Source organism: Engystomops pustulosus, chromosome 3 (genome assembly GCF_040894005.1).
Source record: "Engystomops pustulosus chromosome 3, aEngPut4.maternal, whole genome shotgun sequence".
Classification (NCBI taxonomy): domain Eukaryota; kingdom Metazoa; phylum Chordata; class Amphibia; order Anura; family Leptodactylidae; genus Engystomops; species Engystomops pustulosus.
The window spans coordinates 141264755-141288227 of NC_092413.1; the positions used below are offsets into that span (position 1 = coordinate 141264755).

General features: G+C 42.7%; 1 protein-coding gene across 3 annotated transcripts in view; it reads left to right on the forward strand.

Annotated features, from left to right (window-relative positions):
- The window catches only part of CSMD1 (CUB and Sushi multiple domains 1), a 1135715-nt gene that overhangs the window by 1024165 nt on the left and 88077 nt on the right, over positions 1-23473 (forward strand). The window lies entirely within an intron of this gene.

Here is a 23473-nt window from a genome sequence, read left to right on the forward strand (position 1 = left end):
TGCCCCAGTAGCCTCTTCTCTCTTGCCTCCTTGTGCAGCTTTTGCAACAGCTAAGGATTAAAGATAAACAGCTTAGAGCTGCGGAAAAAAGGAAGAACCTATCCTCCGATTTATCTGTGTATTAAAAATGTTTAATTTCTATTGTAGAAAAAAACAGAGGCAGTGTCATGGGTGCTCCTGAGACCCACATCCAGGGGTCTCAGGTGCACCGTGCCCCTCTCCGCGACGCAAGCTCTCCCAGATGTCACTCACCTCTCCATGCTCCTGCTCCCCTCTCGACTTCCGAGTGCGCGTGACCACGCCTCTAGGGTAAGCGTGCCAGCACACGTAAATTTAAAGGGCCAGTGTCTTGTGCCTGTGATTGGATTCCCCTCTGTGACCCCGGACCTGTTCCCGTTTTTGCTCCGCTGCCAGCCCTGACCACCTGCACCATCTCAGACCCTGAACCTTTGCCACCTGCCTTGACCTCCATCCTGTCCCCGACCTTAAACTTGCCTGCTAACTTTGTACCTCTACCTTGGCTGCCACTGCGGACAAGTCGCACTTGTGGAACGACCTGGTGGTACCATGCCGCAACAAGTCCAACCCGCTTTGCGTGGGGCTTTGGTGAAAACCGGGTGCCACTTGGATTCTGGTCCCAGTTGTCGGCTTGTGTCATTGTCCACAGTGGTCCAGGGGGTACACTACCTCAGAAGCCTGACTGGCAGCTGCTCTTAAATGATCCATGGGTTGCAAGAATTCATACACCCAGAAATTTGATATTAAAGACAAATCAGATCAGAGGTTTAAATTGTCTATAATTTTTCAACAAACTGTATCGGTAGTACACATGACTGCAAGAAATTTTGTAAGAAATCTTTTCAAATAAAATAGTTTTTTCCTTCACTAACTTTGGTTATTATATTCCTCCCTGCTTCCTACTCAGTCTACATTTCAAAAGAGTTCTTACTAAAATGAAGAGCAGTGTCAGTTTATAAAAGTCCATTAAAGGGGGTATAGGAATAGGAAAACCTAGAATTATATTTCCAGCCAGACCACAACCATGTAATTGCTTGTGCTTCATCTTTTACCTCAAAACCATAGATCAATTTCCTCAGCTACTTCTGTTCCATAAAGTGGCCATTGCACAGTATATGTATATGTATTGCTAAAAATATCAGAATTTTCTGAATTGACCCCTTCTGCACCTTTCTTGCACCATGGTTTTGCTGGAATAAGATTCTACAGATCAGTTCTCCTGGCTCTGAACCACACCTGGGGCGTGATGTTCTGTGGTGGGCTGTTTAATTGACAGGTCATTAGCCTTTCAGGTGTCGATTGGAATGACAGACATCTGTCCCAATCAGCAGCAGGGGTGGTGTTTGGTCCCTCCATTTAAACCTGCCAGTTTAATACATCTCTGTCTGTCATTGACTTTGTCTTACCGGCTCCCTTGTGATTTTCTAAAATATTCCAAAATGATTTTGTACCTCCCCTCCATCATAGTTGATAGCTCAACCCCCAGTAATTTTGTGTGAAAATACACCAGATTTGGCTACTGTTATATGTAACAACCACCACTTGACTCCTATATTGTAATCAATATAGAAATGTTATTGTTCTGTGCTCATTCTGAAGTCACTGCTACCCAGTATTGGTTTTTAAATCATGCTTGTGGTCTAAATGGGTTTTTCATGTCAAAACGTGTACACATTTATTAATGGATTTCATCACAGATCGATCTCCTTCTGAGGGTAGAATTGTGGTTTTGGTGATCAGTTTTCTAAAGTATCTCCAATTAAGAAATTGAATGCTAAGGAATTAGTCACTCTGTTGGTTGACAATATCCACAAACTACATGGGATACCTGAATCAGGGCCAATTCTAGCATATTTGCTGCCTGAGGCGAATATAAAAATGCTATTCCGGGTTTTCCAATCCATAACGTATCACTGCTGAGTTCATGGACGGATATCTTCAGCTCAGTACAGCATCTCCACCCGGCGTCCCTAAAAATACCACAGTCACTTACGGTATAAAGTCTCCTTGATAACAACACTGTGCTCCTATATAATATATACCCCTCACAACACAACTGACTGCACTCTCCACACATATAAAACATCTCTTTATTATATATATATATATATATATATATATATATATATATATATTCTACTGGAATTATAGCATGCACAGCACTCCAATCAATATACAACACCCCCAATTTATTAATACAGACCCCTCATTTGTTTTACATGATGCAAAGTAATCTATTGTATCTTATCACTAATATATCCCACCCTGTTATTATGTTACATATGATTTTACATACAGTGTTCCCCTGACTAATGTAAACATTTAGCACCCAATAACGAATATATACTGTATATATATAATAATGTCTTTATTTTTATAAAGCCCTGCTCTCATATATTTAAAGTCCTCATTATTAACCCGCATATACAGCCCCCCCCCCAGCTAAGTAATATACTGTATCCCATAAAGAGCCCCCCACCTTAGTAATATACTGTATCCCATATAAAGCCCCCCCAGCTTAGTGATATACTGTACCCCATATACAGCCCCCCAGCTTAGTGATATACTGTATCCCATATACAGCCCCCCAGCTTAGTAATATACTGTGTCCCATATATATCCTCCCAGCTTAATAATATACTGTATCCCATATACAACCCCCCACCTTAGTAATATACTGTACCCCATATAGAGTCCCCCAGCTTAGCAATAAACTGTACCCCATATACAGCCCCCCAGCTTAGTAATATACTGTACCCCATATAGAGCCCCAGCTTAGTAATATACTGTATCCCATATACAGCCCCTAGCTTAGTAATATACTGTATCTCATATACAGCCCCCCAGCTTAGTAATATACTGTATTCCATATACAACCCCAGCTTAGTAATATACTGTATCCCATATACAGCCCCAGCTTAGTAATATACTGTATCACATATACAGCCCTCTCACAGCTTAGTAATATACTGTATCCCATATAGAGCCTCCCAGCTTAATAATATACTGTATATCATATACAGCCCCAGCTTAGTAATATACTGTATCCCATATACAGCCCCCTCACAGCTTAGTAATATACTGTATCCCATATACAGCCCCAGCTCAGTAATATACTGTATGCTATATACAGCCCCAGCTTAGTAATATACTGTACCTCATATAGAGCCCCCCAGCTTAGTAATATACTCTACCCTATATTCAGCCCCAGCTTAGTAATATACTGTATCCCATATACAGCCACCAAGCTTAGTAATATACTGTACCCCATATACAGCCCCAGCTTAGTAATATACTGTATCCCATATACAGCCCCAGCTTAGTAATATACTGTATCCCATATAAAGCCCCAGCTTAGTAATATACTGTATCCCATATACAGCCCCCCCCCAGCTTAGTAATATACTCTACCCCATATACAGCCCCCCAGCTTAGTAATATACTGTATATCATTTACAGCCCCCCAGCTTAGTAATATACTGTATATCATTTACAGCCCCCTCACAGCTTAGTAATATACTGTATCCCATATACAGCCCCCCAGCTTAGTAATATACTGTATCCCATATACAGACCCCTCCCATCTTAGTAATATACTGCATCCCATATACAGCCCCAGCTTAGTAATATACTGTATCCTATATACAGCCCCTCCCAGCTTAGTAATATACTGTATCACATATACAGATCTCCTCCAGCTTAGTAATATACTGTATCCCATATACAGCCCGAGCTTAGTAATATACTGTATCCCATATACAGCCCCCTCACAGCTTAGTTATATAGTGTATGCCATTTGCAGCCCCCCCAGCTTAGTAATATACTCTACCCCATATACAGCCCCCCAGCTTAGTAATATACTGTATCCCATATACAGCCCCCTCACAACTTAGTAATATACTGTATCCCATATACAGTCCCCCAGCTTAGTAATATACTGTATTCCATATACAGCCCCAGCTTAGTAATATACTGTATCCCATATACAGCCCCAGCTCAGTAATATACTGTACCCCATATACAGCCCCCTCCCAGCTTAGTAATATACTGTATCCCATATACAGATCCACTCCAGCTTAGTAATATACTGTACCCTATATACAGCCCCAGCTTAGTAATATACTGTATCCTATATACAGCCCCAACTTAGTAATATACTGTATCTCATACACAGCCCCCCAGCTTAGTAATATACTGTATCCCATATACAGCGTCAGCTTAGTAATATACTGTACCCCATATACAGCTCCCTCACAGCTTAGTAATATACTGTATCCCATATACAGCCCCGGCTTAGTAATATACTGTATACCATATACAGCCCCAGCTAAGTAATAAACTGTACACCATATACAGCCCTCAGCTTAGTAATATACTGTACCCCATATACAGCCCCCAGCTTAGTAATATACTGTATCCCATATACAGCCCCCAGCTTAGTAATATACTGTAACCCATATACATCCCCCTAGCTTAGTAATATACTGTACCCCATATACATCCCCCAGCTTAGTAATATACTGTATCCCATAGACAGCCCCCCCAGCTTAGTAATATACTGTATCCCATAGACAGCCCCAGCTTAGTAATATACTGTACCCCATATACAGCCATCAGCTTAGTAATATACTGTACCCCATATACATCCCCCCAGCTTAGTAATAAACTGTACCCCATATATATCCCTCCAGCTTAGTAATATACTGTATCCCATATACAACCCCGCCAGCTTAGTAATATACTGTATCCCATATACAGCCCTCCCAGCTTAGTAATATACTGTACCCCATACACAGCCCCCTCCCATCTTAGTAATATACTGTATCCCATATACAGCCCCAGCTTAGTAATATACTGTATGCCATATACAGCCCCCTCCCAGCTTAGTAATATACTGTATCTAGAGATGAGCGAGCACTAAAATGCTCGGGTACTCGTTATTCGAGACGAACTTTTCCCGATGCTCGAGTGCTCGTCTCGAATAACGAACCCCATTGAAGTCAATGGGAGACTCGAGCATTTTTCAAGGGGACCAAGGCTCTGCACAGGGAAGCTTGGCCAAACACCTGGGAACCTCAGAAAAGGATGGAAACACCACGGAAATGGACAGGAAACAGCAGGGGCAGCATGCATGGATGCCTCTGAGGCTGCATAATCGCACCATTATGCCAAAATTATGGGCAACAGCATGGCCATGACAGAGTGACAGAATGAAGCTAGATAGCATCTAAAACATCCAATAATTGACCCTGACACTATAGGGGACGGCATGCAGAGGCAGCAGCGGCAGGCTAGAGAGTGTCATGGCGACATACCCTAAATAAACTCAGGCTTCAAACCAATGGGTGGCAGAGAGGAACCAAAGGAGGTGAGCAAGAAGCGCTCAAATAATATCGGTACATGATAAAAGTTTGCCAGTATATTTTGTGGATTACACAGCAGGGTGGCGACAAAGTTAACATGGAAGCCATGAAAACAACCCAAAATTCTGCCTGACACAGCTCGTTTGATAAGGGGACCATGTATGGAGGCAGTGAACTAGTAGTAGATTAAAGGTGCTGCAGTTAAAACTATGTTAGTTGGATCTTGGCATGGAGCTGGCGCTCCGCTGCCAGGCGAGCTTTCGCCAATCCAAGCCCCTGTCTCTAGGCTACTCCCCAAACAGCACTTCTAAGAACCTTTTGTATAAGATCAAGTGTAGTAGCGTTCTTATAAGTTTAGGATATGGCGGGTGAGGGGAATGTAAACAGATGCGCAAGAAGCGCTGAAATAATATCGGTAAATGATAAAAGTTTGCCAGTATTTTTTGTGGATTACACAGCAGGGTGGCGACAAAGTTAACAAGTTTGTTGTGGAAGCCATGAAAACAACCCAAAATTCTGCCTGACACAGCTCGTTTGATAAGGGGACCATGTATGCTTACAGTTCATGCCAGTAGCTGCACTGGCTGCCAGTCTCCTTTCGAATAGTTTAAAATAATAACCCTCATCCATAAAGCTCTGTATAATGCTGCACCCCCCTACCTCTCCTCTCTTATCTCAGTCTATCGCCCAACCCGTGCTCTAAGATCCGCCAGTGATCTTAGATTAACCTCTACCCTAGTGCGGACCTCCCACTCGCGTCTCCAAGACTTCTCTAGAGCTGCACCAATTCTATGGAATGCTCTGCCCTGGACTATCAGACTAATACCTAACCTCCAAAGTTTCAAACGTGCTCTTAAAACCCAATTCTTTAGGCAAGCCTATAACACTCATTAACTGCATGAAGTTTTAACTCTTCTACTAACCCGTCCTGTGTCGTCCTCCCATCTGTTATCCAGCAACCAACAGGCACCAGACTTCTCTACAGTCCCATTCACCCTGGACCTGGTATATAAGATGACGGCTGAGTGGTTCAAGCGACAGCAATTCCATTTATTATATTTTGTTCTATTCCCTAAGAAGAATGGCTTGACCATTAAATATTCTTTTACCTCGTGTTACCCCATCATCTTCATAAACCGTAAGCTCTGGCGAGCAGGGACCTCACTCCTGTTGTTCCATACAAATGTTGTGCTCTGTTACATTACATTTGTATTTGTTTCCTATGATTTGTAAAGCGCTACGGAATATGATGGCGCTATATAAATAAAGATTATTATTATTATTATGGAGGCAGTGAACTAGTAGTAGATTAAAGGTGCTGCAGTTAAAACTATGTTAGTTGGATCTTGGGATGGAGCTGGCGCTCCGCAGCCAGGCGAGCTTTCGCCAATCCAAGCCCCTGTCTCTAGGCTACTCCCCAAACAGCACTTCTAAGAACCTTTTGTATAAGATCAAGTGTAGTAGCGTTCTTATAAGTTTGGGATATGGCGGGTGAGGGGAATGTAAACAGATGCGCAAGAAGCGCTGAAATAATATTGGTAAATGATAAAAGTTTATTAGTATATTTTGTGGATAACACAGCAGGGTGGCGACAAAGTTAACAACTTTGATGTGGAATCCATGAAAACAACCCAAATTTCTGCCTGACACACCTCGTTTGATAAAGGGACGATGTATGGAGGCAGCTATATGGACGACTTTTGGAGGTAGCAATGGAGACAACGTGTGGAGGCTGCTATGGAGACAATTTAATTTGGATAGTGCCTGTATGTGGCAGTCCCAAAAATTTTTCAAACCAGAGGAGCAGGTAGGTGGCCCTCCAGAAAAATAGAATAGATTGAGTGCCTGTATGTGGCAGTCCCAAAAAGTTTTCAAACCAGAGGAGCAGGTAGGTGGCCCTCCAGAAAAATAGAATAGATTGAGTGCCTGTATGTGGCAGTCCCAAAAAGTTTTCAAACCAGAGGAGCAGGTAGGTGGCCCTCCAGAAAAATTGAATCGATTGAGTGCCTGTATGTGGCAGTCCCAAAAAGTTTTCAAACCAGAGGAGCAGGTAGGTGGCCCTCCAGAAAAATGGAATCGATTGAGTGCCTGTATGTGGCAGTCCCAAAAAGTTTTCAAACCAGAGGAGCAGGTAGGTGGCCCTCCAGAAAAATGGAATCGATTGAGTGCCTGTATGTGGCAGTCCCAAAAAGTTTTCAAACCAGAGGAGCAGGTAGGTGGCCCTCCAGAAAAATAGAATAGATTGAGTGCCTGTATGTGGCAGTCCCAAAAAGTTTTCAAACCAGAGGAGCAGGTAGGTGGCCCTCCAGAAAAATTGAATCGATTGAGTGCCTGTATGTGGCAGTCCCAAAAAGTTTTCAAACCAGAGGAGCAGGTAGGTGGCCCTCCAGAAAAATTGAATAGATTGAGTGCCTGTATGTGGCACTCCCAAAAATTGTTTAAAACAGAGGACCGGGTCGGTGGCCCTCCAGAAAAATTAAATGCATAAAGTACTATAGCTAGAGCCAGTGGGCCCTGTCAAAAAATAGCCAGTTTCCTCTGCTTTACTGTACAAAGAGGAGGAGAAGGAGGAAAATGAGGAGGAGGAGGAGTGGATCAATTATTCAGGTTGAGCTTCCTTCACCTGGTGGAGATTGGAAATTATGAGAAATCCAGGCTTTATTCATCTTAATAAGCGTCAGCCTGTCAGCGCTGTCAGTCGACAGGCGTGTACGCTTATCGGTGATGATGCCACCAGCTGCACTGAAAACCCGCTCGGACAAGACGCTAGCGGCAGGGCAGGCAAGAACCTCCAAGGCGTACAGCGCCAGTTCGTGCCACATGTCCAGCTTTGAAACCCAGTAGTTGCAGGGAGCTGTGTGATCATTTAGGACGATGGTATGGTCAGCTACGTACTCCCTCACCATCTTTCTGTAAAGATCAGCCCTACTCTGCCGAGACTGGGGACAGGTGACAGTGTCTTGCTGGGGTGACATAAAGCTGGCAAAAGCCTTGTAAAGCGTACCCTTGCCAGTGCTGGACAAGCTGCCTGCTCGCCTACTCTCCCTCGCTACTTGTCCCGCAGAACTACGCACTCTGCCGCTAGCGCTGTCAGAAGGGAAATACTGTTTCAGCTTGTGAACCAGGGCCTGCTGGTATTCATGCATTCTCACACTCCTTTCCTCTGCAGGGATGAGAGTGGAAAGATTTTGCTTGTACCGTGGGTCCAGGAGAGTGAACACCCAGTAATCGGTGCTGGAATAAATTCTTTGAACGCGAGGGTCACGGGATAGGCAGCCTAGCATGAAATCTGCCATATGCGCCAGAGTACCAACGCGTAAGAATTCACTCCCCTCACTGGCCTGACTGTCCATTTCCTCCTCCTCCAACTCCTCCAACTCCTCTTCTTCTGCCCATACACGCTGAACAGTGAAGGACTCAACAATGGTCCCCTCTTGTGTCTCGCCAACATTCTCCTCCTCTTCCTCCTCATCCTCCTCCACCTCCACCTCCTCCGATATGCGCTGAGAAACAGACCTAAGGGTGCTTTGGCTATCAACAAGGGAATCTTCTTCCCCCGTCTCTTGTGACGAGCGCAAAGCTTCCGACTTCATGCTGATCAGAGAGTTTTTCAACAGGCCAAGCAGCGGGATGGTGAGGCTGATGATGGCGGCATCGCCACTGACCATCTGTGTTGACTCCTCAAAGTTACTCAGCACCTGACAGATATCAGACATCCACGTCCACTCCTCATTGTAGACTTGAGGAAGCTGACTGACCTGACTACCAGTTCTGGTGGAAGTTGACATCTGGCAGTCTACAATGGCTCGGCGCTGCTGGTAAACTCTGGATAACATGGTCAGTGTTGAATTCCACCTCGTGGGCACGTCGCACAACAGTCGGTGAGCGGGCAGTTGGAGGCGGCGCTGCGCTGCCCTGAGAGTGGCAGCATCTGTGCTGGACTTCCTGAAATGCGCACAGATGCGGCGCACCTTCGTGAGCAAATCTGACAGATTGGGGTATGTCTTGAGGAAACGCTGAACTATCAGATTTAACACATGGGCCAGGCATGGCATATGTGTCAGTCTGCCGAGTTGCAGAGCCGCCACCAGGTTACGGCCGTTGTCACACACAACCATGCCTGGCTTCAGGTTCAGCGGTGCCAGCCACAGATCAGTCTGCGCCGTGATGCCCTGTAATAGCTCTTGGGCGGTGTGCCTTTTATCGCCTAGGCTCAGCAGTTTGAGCACCGCCTGCTGTCGCTTAGCAACGGCACTGCTGCTGTGCCTAGAGCTACCGACTGATGGCGCCGTGCCCACGGATGGTAGTTCGGAGGAGGAGGTGGAGGAGGGGTGGGAGGAGGAGGAGGCATAGTAGGCCTGAAACACCTGGACCGAGGTAGGCCCCGCAATCCTCGGCATCGGCAGTATATGACCAGCCCCAGGGTCAGACTCGGTCCCAGCCTCCACCAAGTTAACCCAATGTGCCGTCAGCGATATATAGTGGCCCTGCCCGGCAGCACTCGTCCACGTGTCCGTGGTCAGGTGGACCTTGTCAGAAACGGCGTTGGTCAGGGCACGGGTGATGTTGTCTGACACGTGCTGGTGCAGGGCTGGGACGGCACATCGGGAAAAGTAGTGGCGGCTGGGGACTGAATACCGAGGGGCGGCCGCCGCCATGAGGTTGCGAAAGGCCTCGGTCTCCACTAGCCTATAGGGCAGCATCTCCAGGCTAAGCAATCTGGAGATGTGCACATTAAGGGCTTGGGCGTGCGGGTGGGTTGCACTATATTTGCGTTTCCGCTCCAGCGTCTGGGGTATGGAGAGCTGAACGCTGGTGGATGCTGTGGAGGATCGTGGAGGCGACGATGGGGTTTTTGTGGCAGGGTCCTGGGCAGGGGGCTGACTATCAGCTGACACAGGGGAAGGAGCAGTGGTGTGCACGGCCGGAGGTGAACGGGCTTGTTGCCACTGAGTGGGGTGTTTAGCATTCATATGCCTGCGCATACTGGTGGTAGTTAAGCTAGTAGTGGTGGAACCCCTGCTGAGCCTGGTTTGGCAAATGTTGCACACCACAGTCCGTCGGTCATCCGGTGTTTCCTTAAAGAACCTCCAGACTTCTGAAGATCTAGCCCTCGCCGCAAGAGCCCTCGCCACGGGAGCTTCACTAGTTGACACATTTAGCGCTGATGCACCAGCTCTGGCCCTGCCTCTCCGTCTGGCCCCACCACTGCCTCTTCCAACCTGTTCTGGTCGAGGACTCTCCTCCGTCTCAGAAGCACTGTGTTCACCCGGCCTCTCAACCCAGCTTAGGTCTGTCACCTCATCATCCTCCGATCCCTCAGTCTGCTCCCCCCTCGGACTTCCTGCCCTGACAACAACTTCCCCACTGTCTGACAACCGTGTCTCCTCATCGTCGGACACCTCTTTACACACTTCCACTACGTCAAGAAGGTCATCATCACCCACAGACTGTGACTGGTGGAAAACCTGGGCATCGGAAAATTGCTCAGCAGCAACCGGACAAGTGGTTTGTGACTGTGGGAAGGGTCCAGAAAACAGTTCCTCAGAGTATGCCGGTTCAAATGCCAAATTTTCCTGGGAGGGGGCAGACTGGGGGGGAGGAGGCTGAGGTGCAGGAGCTGGAGGAGTGGCGATTTCGGTGACATGGGTGGACTGCGTGGAAGACTGACTGGTGGACAAATTGCTCGAAGCATTGTCAGCAATCCACGACATCACCTGTTCGCACTGTTCTGGCCTCAACAGTGCTCTACCACGAGTCCCAGTAACTTCAGACATGAACCTAGGGAGTGTAGCTCTGCGGCGTTCCCCTGCTCCCTCATTAGCAGGTGGTGTCTCACCCCGGCCAGGACCACGGCCTCTGACCCCTGCAGTAGTTGGACGCCCACGTCCCCGCCCTCGTCCTCTACCCCTAGCCCTCGGGTTAAACATTTTTAAAATGAGAGTTATAGCTTTAATTTTTTTTTTAACTTTTTTTTGTGTTTTTTTTTTTTTTTGTGTTTTTGAGTTTTTAAAACCAAACAATGCTATCCTATTGCTATGGCTATTTTCTAGCCAAGTATGAAAGCACACTACTATGCCAGATGAGATGACACTGAGTTATTAAACAAAATAAACGTAAAATAAAAAAGGACAAATGGCAGACTGTGCCTAATTGAAATCCAACCCCTACTAAATTTTCCCACTTCGGTCTTTGCAATGGATATGTGCGTCACTAAGCGCAAAACACAGCGGTCGCAAGTCTCACTACAAATTGCTCACAATTGGCTAGTAGATGCACTGCAGCAAGTACAGCCACCAGCAGATCAACCAGAAATCAAATATATAACGCTACTGTAGGCGTAAGCCGTTTGGATTCTCCTATGGCTATTTTCTAGCCAAGTATGAAAGCACACTACTATGCCAGATGAGATGACGCTGAGTTATTAAACAAAATAAACGTAAAATAAAAAAGGACAAATGGCAGACTGTGCCTAATTGAAATCCAACCCCTACTAAATTTTCCCACTTCGGTCTTTGCAATGGATATGTGCGTCACTAAGCGCAAAACACAGCGGTCGCAAGTCTCACTACAAATTGCTCACAATTGGCTAGTAGATGCACTGCAGCAAGTACAGCCACCAGCAGATCAACCAGAAATCAAATATATAACGCTACTTTTTTTGTGTTTTTGAGTTTTTAAAACCAAACAATGCTATCCTATTGCTATGGCTATTTTCTAGCCAAGTATGAAAGCACACTACTATGCCAGATGAGATGACACTGAGTTATTAAACAAAATAAACGTAAAATAAAAAAGGACAAATGGCAGACTGTGCCTAATTGAAATCCAACCCCTACTAAATTTTCCCACTTCGGTCTTTGCAATGGATATGTGCGTCACTAAGCGCAAAACACAGCGGTCGCAAGTCTCACTACAAATTGCTCACAATTGGCTAGTAGATGCACTGCAGCAAGTACAGCCACCAGCAGATCAACCAGAAATCAAATATATAACGCTACTGTAGGCGTAAGCCGTTTGGATTCTCCTATGGCTATTTTCTAGCCAAGTATGAAAGCACACTACTATGCCAGATGAGATGACGCTGAGTTATTAAACAAAATAAACGTAAAATAAAAAAGGACAAATGGCAGACTGTGCCTAATTGAAATCCAACCCCTACTAAATTTTCCCACTTCGGTCTTTGCAATGGATATGTGCGTCACTAAGCGCAAAACACAGCGGTCGCAAGTCTCACTACAAATTGCTCACAATTGGCTAGTAGATGCACTGCAGCAAGTACAGCCACCAGCAGATCAACCAGAAATCAAATATATAACGCTACTGTAGGCGTAAGCCGTTTGGATTCTCCTATGGCTATTTTCTAGCCAAGTATGAAAGCACACTACTATGCCAGATGAGATGACGCTGAGTTATTAAACAAAATAAACGTAAAATAAAAAAGGACAAATGGCAGACTGTGCCTAATTGAAATCCAACCCCTACTAAATTTTCCCACTTCGGTCTTTGCAATGGATATGTGCGTCACTAAGCGCAAAACACAGCGGTCGCAAGTCTCACTACAAATTGCTCACAATTGGCTAGTAGATGCACTGCAGCAAGTACAGCCACCAGCAGATCAACCAGAAATCAAATATATAACGCTACTGTAGGCGTAAGCCGTTTGGATTCTCCTATGGCTATTTTCTAGCCAAGTATGAAAGCACACTACTATGCCAGATGAGATGACGCTGAGTTATTAAACAAAATAAACGTAAAATAAAAAAGGACAAATGGCAGACTGTGCCTAATTGAAATCCAACCCCTACTAAATTTTCCCACTTCGGTCTTTGCAATGGATATGTGCGTCACTAAGCGCAAAACACAGCGGTCGCAAGTCTCACTACAAATTGCTCACAATTGGCTAGTAGATGCACTGCAGCAAGTACAGCCACCAGCAGATCAACCAGAAATCAAATATATAACGCTACTGTAGGCGTAAGCCGTTTGGATTCTCCTATGGCTATTTTCTAGCCAAGTATGAAAGCACACTACTATGCCAGATGAGATGACGCTGAGTTATTAAACAAAATAAACGTAAAATAAAAAAGGTCAAATGGCAGACTGTGCCTAATTGAAATCCAACCCCTACTAAATTTTCCCACTTCGGTCTTTGCAATGGATATGTGCGTCACTAAGCGCAAAACACAGCGGTCGCAAGTCTCACTACAAATTGCTCACAATTGGCTAGTAGATGCACTGCAGCAAGTACAGCCACCAGCAGATCAACCAGAAATCAAATATATAACGCTACTGTAGGCGTAAGCCGTTTGGATTCTCCTATGGCTATTTTCTAGCCAAGTATGAAAGCACACTACTATGCCAGATGAGATGACGCTGAGTTATTAAACAAAATAAACGTAAAATAAAAAAGGACAAATGGCAGACTGTGCCTAATTGAAATCCAACCCCTACTAAATTTTCCCACTTCGGTCTTTGCAATGGATATGTGCGTCACTAAGCGCAAAACACAGCGGTCGCAAGTCTCACTACAAATTGCTCACAATTGGCTAGTAGATGCACTGCAGCAAGTACAGCCACCAGCAGATCAACCAGAAATCAAATATATAACGCTACTGTAGGCGTAAGCCGTTTGGATTCTCCTATGGCTATTTTCTAGCCAAGTATGAAAGCACACTACTATGCCAGATGAGATGACGCTGAGTTATTAAACAAAATAAACGTAAAATAAAAAAGGACAAATGGCAGACTGTGCCTAATTGAAATCCAACCCCTACTAAATTTTCCCACTTCGGTCTTTGCAATGGATATGTGCGTCACTAAGCGCAAAACACAGCGGTCGCAAGTCTCACTACAAATTGCTCACAATTGGCTAGTAGATGCACTGCAGCAAGTACAGCCACCAGCAGATCAACCAGAAATCAAATATATAACGCTACTGTAGGCGTAAGCCGTTTGGATTCTCCTATGGCTATTTTCTAGCCAAGTATGAAAGCACACTACTATGCCAGATGAGATGACGCTGAGTTATTAAACAAAATAAACGTAAAATAAAAAAGGACAAATGGCAGACTGTGCCTAATTGAAATCCAACCCCTACTAAATTTTCCCACTTCGGTCTTTGCAATGGATATGTGCGTCACTAAGCGCAAAACACAGCGGTCGCAAGTCTCACTACAAATTGCTCACAATTGGCTAGTAGATGCACTGCAGCAAGTACAGCCACCAGCAGATCAACCAGAAATCAAATATATAACGCTACTGTAGGCGTAAGCCGTTTGGATTCTCCTATGGCTATTTTCTAGCCAAGTATGAAAGCACACTACTATGCCAGATGAGATGACACTGAGTTATTAAACAAAATAAACGTAAAATAAAAAAGGACAAATGGCAGACTGTGCCTAATTGAAATCCAACCCCTACTAAATTTTCCCACTTCGGTGTTTGAGGTGGATATGTGTGCCACTAAGAGCTAAACACAACGGTAGCAAGTCCCCCTGCTAATTCCTCACAAAATGGTACTAGATGCAAATAAAAAAAAAAAAAGTAGAACGTTATTGTAGCCCTAAGAAGGGCTGTTGGGTTCTTGGAGAATCACTCCTGCCTAACAGTAAGCTAATAGAACACCCTAACGCTTTCCCTGACCAGCAGCAGCTCTCTCCCTAGCGGCATCCAGACACAGAATGATCCGAGCAGCGCGGGCAGCGGCTAGTCTATCCCAGGGTCACCTGATCTGGCCAGCCAACCACTGCTATCGACGTGTAAGGGTACCACGTCATGCTGGGTGGAGTGCAGAGTCTCCTGGCTTGTGATTGGCTCTGTTTCTGGCCGCCAAAAAGCAAAACGGCGGGAGCTGCCATTTTCTCGAGCGGGCGAAGTATTCGTCCGAGCAACGTGCAGTTTCGAGTACGCTAATGCTCGAACGAGCATCAAGCTCGGACGAGCATGTTCGCTCATCTCTAACTGTATCCCATATACAGATCCCCTCCAGCTTAGTAATATACTGTACCCTATATACAGCCCTAGCTTAGTAATATACTGTATCCTATATACAGCCCCAACTTAGTAATATACTGTATCTCATACACAGCCCCCAGCTTAGTAATATACTGTATCCCATATACATTCTCAGCTTAGTAATATACTGAACCCCATATACAGCCCTCAGCTTAGTAATATACTGTATCCCATATACAGCCCCAGCTTAGTAATATACGGTATACCATATACAGCCCAAGCTTAGTAATATACTGTACACCATATACAGCCCTCAGCTTAGTAATATACTGTATCCCATATACAGCCCCAGCTTAGTAATATTCTGTATCCCATATACAGCCCCCAGCTTAGTAATATACTGTAACCCATATACAGCCCCCCAGCTTAGTAATATACTGTACCCCATATACATCCCCCCAGCTTAGTAATATACTGTATCCCATAGACAGCCCCCCAGCTTAGTAATATACTGTATCCCATAGACAGCCCCAGCTTAGTAATATACTGTACCCCATATACAGCCCTCAGCTTAGTAATATATTGTACCCCATATACATCCCCCCAGCTTAGTAATATACTGTACCCCATATACATCCCCCAGCTTAGTAATATACTGTATCCCATATACAACCCCGCCAGCTTAGTAATATACTGTATCCCATATACAGCCCTCCCAGCTTAGTAATATACTGTACCCCATATTCATCCCCCCCAGCTTAGTGATATAGTGATATATAATATATGCAGCACCCCCCAGTATAAAATAATTATGGCCCCATATAATATATACTGAATCCCCCCCAGTATAAAATAATTATGGCCCCATATAATATATACAGCACCCCCCCCCCCCTAGTATAAAGTAATTTTAGCCCCAAGTAAAATATACAGAACCCCCCCTAGTATAAAATAATTATAGCCCCAAATAATATATATAGCATTCCGTCATCCCCCTCACAGTATAAAATAATTATGGCCCCATACGATATATATAGGGTCCCCCCCAGTATTAAACGTTTTCTAGTCCCATATAATACGTACAGTACCCCCCTCCCCTTCCAGTATAACACGACACCTCTCCACACACACTTATTAGCCACATTTAATTAATGAAAGTACATTAAAAAAATAATAAAATCATACTCACCTGCAGGCTGCTGCTCCCTCGACGAGCGGGTCCCGTCTTCACGCGGCTCTTCTGTGAGCCGCGGCTCTGCACAGCGACACAGGTGGCGTGACATCATGACGCCTGTGTCGCTGATTAGAACGGAGCGGCGCAGCTGCCGGAACGGCACTGCATCGCTCCGCATATAGATCGCTCCTGTGTCTTAAAGAGACAGGCGCAATTTATTTAGCTGGTTGGCAATTCGGGTGTTAATGGACGTCCGAATCGCCCACTTTAGAGCGGCAAATTTCGCCGCCCTTTACAGGGACCCGCATTCTGCCGCCTGAGGCGAGATTTTCATCTCGCCTCATGGCAGATGCGGCCCTGACCTGAATTTATTGTCTCAGATTGGGGGGTACAGCTTCTGGAATGTGTTTGAGTATCACCCAGAGACTAATGGTCAGAATGAGTGGGTCATTTTGATATAAGAACTAGGGCTTTGTATGTTACTACCATGAAGAATGCGGGAGACATGTAGCTTTGGTTGAATTTGCATATAACAACAATAATAGTTCATACAGTGCTATGTTTCCATTTTTTGCAGATATGAACATATTTTTCATGCTTGTCTTCTATTCCATTTTGCAACCCTCTAGTACAGTGATGGCAAACCTTTTAGAAATAGAGTGCCCAAACTGCAAGCCTACACCCACTTATCTATCGCAAAGTGCCAGCTTGGTAATTTAGACCAATAATACCCACAATAACACTATTTAAATGCTTAATATTACCACCATACAGCCATTGCTTTTACAGTGAAGATATGGCACCATGTAAAAGGGCACCAATGCTACTGCTACACCAATTTTAGTGTCCCCTTTCTTGCTTCCACTTAGGATTAGTCCTCTTCTTTAATCCATGTTCACATACTGTCATTAACGGAGGGAGCGATCAGATGTACCACTTTCATTCTGTCTAGAAAGAGCATTAAAATTGAATGGGGGGGGGGGTTTACAACATTATGCACTGTTTGGGCACAGGCCTGCAAGAGTTTATTGACTGCCCAAGACATTATCCATAAAAAAGGTGGACAAAGACCCATTCAAAATGAACCCTAAAGCCCATCCTATACAGGGGGGAACTCTTTGAATTGAGTTATTGCTCCTGTTGTAGAGAAAGGTTCTTTAAATCAGTTCTCTTGGCTTGGAACCACACCTGGTAGTGATGTACTGCTAGAGGCTGCTTGAGTGATAGGTCAGCAGCATCTCTAAATTAGATGTCCATCACAGACTTAGTTCAATCTTCTGCCAGGGTGGTGTCTGGTTTCTCCATTTAAACCTGCCAGTTTATTATAACTGTGCCAGTAATTGACTTATTCTTGTTTGCTCCCTTGAGAGCAGCTGTGATTCTGACTCTTCTGTCTGAACCTTGACTATTCTGCTCTCTCATGATTTGCATCACACTCTGGGATATGGGGCGTGGCAGGTCACCTTGGCTGGAAGCCAAACTCAGCTCAGCCCCTGTTTTTCACAGGGGCACGGCCATGCAAGATAGCTCGACACTAGGAGCATAAGTAGAGGTGGGTACAGCTTTTTTTTTTTTAAACCCTCCCCAGCCTGTCTCATAAACTCATAGATACAGGATCTGTGACAGTGGTAATCATTATATTTGTTATCTATGACCTCCATTCTTCTAAAAAAAAGTTTTAAAATTATACTAATGAGCTGAAAGGTTCTGGTGGGAATTTCCAAAACCATTCACTGCTGCAGATTCACAGGCTGTTACAATTAGCAAATTATCTGGAAACACTCACCAGAGCCCCTCAAGCTCATTAGCATAAATGTAAAAGATGGATAACAAGTGTCCCTGGTTTATCATTCTTGATGATACATTTCTTGCACTTCTGACAAGTTATTGTCTATATTAAATTGTATACTTCTTCCATTTCTACTTTTATGGTTTGTATTGCCATAAATGTTGAAAGAGAACTTGTCCAGGCTATGGAATTTCTCCCAGCTGTCGGCCTATGACTTAGCGCAGGGCTAGCAAGTAGGCAGGGACAAAGGTTGTGGGAAACTGAATGCTTATACTGATTCCCTGTTATAACAACTATATAACTCTCTTACAAATATCACATTCTTGTCTTTACATTCTGCTGTATTGTAAGATTTGAAAAAGACAAATATATGAGTACAAAAACATTTAGACAAATTATTATTTGTCATATAATGTGCCATCTCCAGTTATGTGACATGGTATAAATGTATCTTTGCACTGAATGACAATTGCTTACTTTATTTATTTTTAAAGCCAGCATATTTTATATATAAAGAACCTTGTGTCATCTGGGAGTAATAAGAGTCAAAACATAAACTCTCAGGGGAAATTCATGTACTTGTTCAATGCACAAAATCAATACCAATATTTGAATTGTGTTCTTTGAAAGGCTTCAACTCCGACACTAGGTTTTGAAAGTCTTGTGATTTGTGAGAAGATAAGTAGTTTCCCCTTAAGTCCCACATAAAATGAATTAGTCTTTCTAGTGAAACAACTGGATTGTTATAAACTAAATTTTCTGTAAAGTAGATTAAAGAGTGATCATTCATGATTGTATCCCTCCTTAGGATTTTGACAATCCATACTTCAAGTATTCTTTAAGGAAATTATTTATTTATTATTTATTTTTCTTAGCATTTTGAAAACACCCTTACGCTAACCCTTACATACACATATTATTCCATGCTACCTCTTTTAAGAGATAACTTTTGGCACCAGTCTCACTGTAAAGTAATTTTCATTTCATGTTTGCTCTCTGTCATGCACTTCTCAGTAGACAGGTGACTATGTCCGTACTTGTGCTCTCTTTGTGTTCCCCTGAGTTCTAATGCAATAGATACAGTCTAATAAAGTACATTATTATACACAATGCAATTACAGGACATGTTACATTTAACAAACTTTCTTGAAGATGAGCACATGAGCTGTTCTTTACACATTGGGACCCTGCTCCGTTTTCTGTATGACCCCCATTAATGCAGTGATAATACAGAAAATAGATGTACTGCAGAAATAAAATGCATACAAAGAGTCACAAAGACAGATAATAAGAAAGAAAATTTGCTGACAAGTTTACTAAAAGTTTTTTTTGGGGAAGTCATTAATGCTGGTGTTTTAACCCCTTAAAGGGAACCTGTCACCACACCCTTCTTTTAGCTAGAAAATTATTTTGCTTACATCCACTTTTTAACTTATGTTACCTAGCATCAAAAAGGGTGGGTCTTGCTCATCCAGCCCCTCCCATCAAAATACTCCATAATTTTGATACCCAATTTCTCCCTATATGCTAATGCCTTATAAGTGGTAATAAACTGCTGTATTGGCACATGCCATGGCACTGAAAGGAAGCTGCACCATTCAAAGAATATTTGCATTTTAACCTTTTTAAAGATATGCAATCTTTCAATTTTGGGGGGCAATTTGCCATATGAGGGCATATTTTTTGTTGGATGAGATGTACAAATACTCAATTTTAGGACACTTATTGATGAAATGTAATTAACTCTTGCATGGAGAAAAAAATCATTTATTCTTTCCGATATTTATTTTATTAATCACTATGATTACAGTTTATCAAATTATTTCTCTATTTAACTTTCTATTTTTTTGCTATTTAACTTTAGTATTTTTTGGCTGATGAAGCTACTGGAGGGCTTATTTTTTCATGGCAAGGTGTTCTTTTCAGTTGTACCATTTTGATGTACCAGCTTTGATGGAAAATTTTTAGTTAAGTTTTACCATTAATATATCATTTGATTCTCAACACATCAGACATTATGGGGCTCATTTACAAAGTTTTCGCACTTTCATCGAACTGTTCACCTTTTCAAAGGATTGCACAGCTTTGACAGGTATTTAACAGATGTCTTCTCAAGGATTGTGTCACACGCGATTATTTTTTAGTGTAGCTGTGTTGGCTTCCACATGGGGCGTGCCATCGGACGATCTGACTAAGTATTTAATTTTCAAATTGTGTCGCAAGCCAATGCACTTACATGCACCACAAAAAAGAAGCGACACATGCAGGATATCGGGCGATTGATCTTAATGAATCACGGCTCAGTGCACTATTGCCAGACAATGCACTTTCAGTGAACCCCAGCGGCTGCATAAGTAAATGAACCCCTATATATTTGTAAAGTTTTTTTTTTAACTTTATCTACTTTGTACTATTTTTTTTTAGTTAGTCAATGTATGCCTATGTACAAAATGTGACAGCTTTTAACCTGTTATTATGCTACAGGTTAAAATAACATATTTAATGTGTGGAGAAAAATAAAATAATCAATTCTTGTTTCAGATTTCTAGCATTTTAGGGGTGTTCAATGTACCATAATTATCTCCAGTCTATGGATCACTATGACACCTCAATTATATAGTTTTTTTTAAACTTATCCAAGCTTACTGAAGAAAAACTAAAATAGAGAAAATCTTTTTTTTCAGCATTGCCATTTTTTTCAGAGGAATAACTTTGCTAACAGATTGCTATGGAAACCAAATATGTGGATTTTTTTGTGATTTAGAGGATTTTTTTTATACATTATTGAATGTGTAAAAAATATTGGTGTTTAGGGGACTTTCACATTATTTATTTTTTATTATTATTTTAAAAAACCTTTATTGATTGTTTTAAAACTTTTTTTCAGGTTATTCAAGCTCATATTGAGCTAACACAGCGCATTACAAATGTATTACCCACATTTTTCAGACTATAAGACGCTTCTTACTATATGATGCACCCCAGATTTAGGCTTCCAAAAAAAGGAAAAATATATATTACAGCAATTAAAATATCCCTGTTGCTCACACTAAAGCTCAGCTATACACACACACACACACACAGCGTACAGCTCAGCTATACACACACACAACACACAGCTCAGCTATATAAACACACAGCTCAGCTATACACACACAGCCCAGCTATACACACACACACACACACAACACACACAGCTCAGCTATACACACACAGCTCAGCTATACTCACACAGCTCAGCTATACACACACACAACAAACACAGCTCAGCTATACACACTCACACACACATACGTTCCCCGTTCCCCTTCTTCTTACCCTGTCCCAGCGCAGCATGGCAGTATCAGATCTGTGGTGATGTTAGAAGCATGGATCAGTCACATGATTCTGACATCACCACAGGTCCTGTACCTGTAGGACATGGAATTAGGGAAGAGCTGTACGAAGGCTCCTCTCTGGGAGACCAGGTGCAGCTCTATGTCAGGGCATCACCTGATCTCCATTACAGCAGTCAGGAGGGTCTGGCAGTGCTGGATCCTCCTGACCTCCGTTCTATAAGACGCAGGCACTTTTTTGCAAGATTTTTTTCTTGCTAACTCACTGAGCATCCAATGAATTAAATCCCAGGGTTGTCATTGGAGGATCAGCCCCTCCCCTCACCGATAAGTGGCAAGGGGGTCCTACCCACATTGGAAGCCCCTTAAACGCCGCTGTTCTGTTTGACCACAGCTTGTAAGCAGTTACAGCAGGATGTTTGTATATGATATGCAGCTGACACTTGTTCTTTATAGTGCTGACTCCGCTCGTGAGTTGGCACAACAACACATTCTGTAATAGTGTGGGGAATGGGTTAAACTTGGAAAAAGTAGATTATGATTATTTCTAATAGTATTCAATCTTTCTATCTAAAATGTCACAGCAGGTAGGAAACTGCTGGGTACCTATCTCAGCTAGTCCCTCTATTAACAGTCATCTACCTACTATTACTACTGTATTTGAAATGTATGTTAGGATGGAAATATTATATACAGTCTCCTGACTTTTCTAGTAAGGAGCATAACCCTTAATATATGTGAAAAGTGTAAGTGGTTAACCAGAAAATGACAAAAATATCCTAATAATGTACGTAAGTTGAATTATACAGATAATACTTAGGGTCTAATCTTATCATTTTATCTTGCACAAAGTGCCATTTTTAGCCATTCCCAGCTATAATAATGAGTATAAATCGATATTTTAATATACAGTATTATGATTCTTTACAGAAATAGTAGGCTAGAGCAGAATGAATTCGGAGGAAAATATTTTTGACATAGTTATACTTTAAGAAGTTACTTTTGGACTGTCAAACCATATTTATATATCCTCAGGGTTTTGAATTTACTTAGATAAAAGTTCCAAAGTCATCAGGACATACTTACACATCATCCTGACTTTTTCAACAAACCAAGCTGAGAATGCCAGAACTCATTTCCTATGTAATTCTTGACAGCTGTCACTAGGAGAAAGCAATCTCCTGTGCTCTATCACCTGGATTTACAATTGTGTCACAGGTAAATAGTAATCAAAGAATCTTATCTATGGCACAGATGTCCAGGCCTACTAACTTACTTCTGTTATCAGATATACTATGAGAGATTATTACCAATATACACTTGCATTCATTGACATGTACATGCATATACAGTATCTATCTATCTATCTATCTATCTATCTATCTATCTATCTATCTATCTATCTATCTATCTATCTATCTATCTATCTATCTATCTATCTTTCTGTCTATTTACACACATTTCTGTAATAACACAAAATGCAGGGTTTTTTCTCATTATCATGCCATGGCAGATAGCAAACTTTTAATTGGAGATTAACCAAACTGAATGAAAAAATGTTCATAGCTCTGTTTTTTTAGAGGTTCATTTATTATTATGCAATGGGACTTTGTCCATCTGGACAAGTGTTAATTTTTTCATTGTGTTAGCTGTAACTTTAAACCTATAAGATGAAAAAATGTTACAGAGCCTTCACCAAATATATATAAGGTGCCTCCCTTTATTCATTATAATACATTCAGCTCCCTACATTTGATTTATATTATAAGTACTACCTCTTTGAATTAAATAACATAGAACAACCTCCTAATTGATTTATAAATTTCACCCCTGAGTT